The following is a 2,226-nucleotide window of genomic DNA, read 5'->3' as shown; positions in this document are numbered from 1 at the left end:
TTTCTCCTTTCTACTCTTGTACCTTTCCATACACTACTTTTATTGTACCACCTGCTTCTACAATTTTTTTAATCCAAAAACCTAAATGACAAAACATTGACTTTCCCTTTCTCTACTATATGCTAACAAACCATTCAAGATATATGAGTTAAATAATCTCAGAACAGATTTTCAAAATATAATTAAATAAAACTGATATATTATAACCCATTGTTGTACATTGAAAACTCTTTGTTTGTTTCTCAGAATTAGATGTAGTAGTAAGTGTTGAAGTGAAAGTGATTCAATTATTGAGTGTAAAACCAAGTTGGTACTGTAGGAAGTGTATAATATTTACTCCACCATCTCTTCTCCGAACAACTGAGCCCTAATCTAGTTGCTGTGGACCAAATATCTGACAGTAAGTTAGATGCAATAAATCAACCTCACCGGCAATCACATTAAGACCAACCGTATGTCATATCCTCTAAATTTGGGAAGAAAGGATAAAGAACACCACCAATTGATTCTCCCCTTTTCCCAAACAGTGGTGTCATTGCTCTCTCTATGTCTGAAGTGTGTTGTGAATCACGCATGAACCACGCAGTCATGTATGAGCAAAACCACCGGTCCAAGTCAACTACATACACTTCCTTAATTCCAACCAACCAACCAACCCATACTATATATTCCCACCTTTCATCTCCTCACTCCTTCCATTCCTCTCCTCTCTCCTGCAAATGCATATTTCTCTTTCTCTTTCTCTTTCTCTTTCTTTACCTTATCCCACCTCGGTTCTTCCCTTTGTAGCTTCCTTTTCTCTTTCAGGTAAACCCCAGTAAACGTAGAAACAATGAGGAAACCTGCTTCTGATATCAAAGACTTGAACAAAGGAGCTTGGTCCAAACAAGAAGACCAAAAACTCATAGATTATATCAACAAACACGGTGAGGTTTGTTGGCGTACACTCCTCAGGCTGCAGGTATGGAATAAATTAATATATCCAAACTGTAACAAATTATATATAATATACATTTCACCTCATGCACCTTTTTTCATGATCATAGGTTTACTTCGGTGTGGCAAAAGTTGTAGACTGAGATGGATAAACTATCTAAGGCCAGACCTTAAAAGAGGCAACTTTGCTGAATGAAGAAGATCTCATCATTAAGCTTCATGCGCTACTTGGCAACCGGTGCGAATTTAGTTCTGAAAACACCATGAACCCACTTTTTAAATGTGTTTGTGAGTGTATAAGAATGAAAAAATTTGATCATATATGTGTACTGAGCAACATTATATCATCATTGAGTAATCATCATTGAGGATATAAATGGAAATTAAAGCCAACTTTTTCCAACGTATTGCTGAAAAGGTTTCTATTAGTTGGACTTATAAAGTAAGAAAAATAATTAATCTTTTAATATTGACTCATACAGGTGGTCACTTATAGCAGGGAGATTGCCTGGTCGTACAGATAACGAAGTGAAGAACTATTGGAATTCTCATATAAAAGAAAGCTAATTAGCAAAGGCATTGATCCAAATAATCATCGATTAGATCATAAAGTCCCTTTCCTTCAGAATCCACCCATGTCTGAAGATGCCTCAGAACCTTTTGGCACGAAAGTCGTTGAAAAGAACAAGCCATGTAAATCACCTCGTCATGTTTATGGTGATGTCTCAGACGATGCAAGTGGCGAGGCTCAGTCATCATATGCCCTTCCGGATTTAAACCTTGATCTCTCTATCGCCATCCCTTCAGAATCACACACTATTTCTCAAAACAATCTAAAACCCTTTCGTCAATCTTATTCATCCAGGAAACTGCCTTATGATTCTCCTTCTACACTTCTTCTGTTTCAGTAATAAACATCATGGCTTCAATAGGATCCGATCTACTCGTCGAACCACAACTTGTGATAATATATGAGATCTTACGAACAGGGAAAATGAGAGAGCTTGTGTTGTTCATGAAGGATAACACTCTCAACTAGAAAGAATGTTGGTTAATGCTTTATTGCAAACTTTCCAATGGCATAAAAGCAAACCAATATTTCTATACCCAATGGAAGCCATTAATTGCTGCTATATACGTTCATAAATATTATATATATATATATATATATATATATATATATGTATGTATGTATGTATATATATGTATGTATGTATATATATATATATATATGTATGTATATATATATATATGTATGTATTTATGTTATATATTAAGAATACTAAAAAT

The 2,226-nt window shown here is 34.9% G+C and overlaps 1 pseudogene; it reads left to right on the top strand.

Annotated features, from left to right (window-relative positions):
* The first annotated feature begins 704 nt into the window (after positions 1-704).
* LOC148201081 (transcription factor MYB3-like) lies at positions 705-1,894 on the top strand (annotated as a pseudogene).
* The last annotated feature ends 332 nt before the right edge of the window (positions 1,895-2,226 follow it).

Source organism: Vigna umbellata, chromosome 4 (assembly GCF_029865625.1).
Source record: "Vigna umbellata cultivar VRB3 chromosome 4, Vumbellata_1.0, whole genome shotgun sequence".
NCBI classification, from domain to species: domain Eukaryota; kingdom Viridiplantae; phylum Streptophyta; class Magnoliopsida; order Fabales; family Fabaceae; genus Vigna; species Vigna umbellata.
Note: the sequence above shows the minus strand (reverse complement) of the source record. Positions and strands in the feature narration are given on the sequence as shown.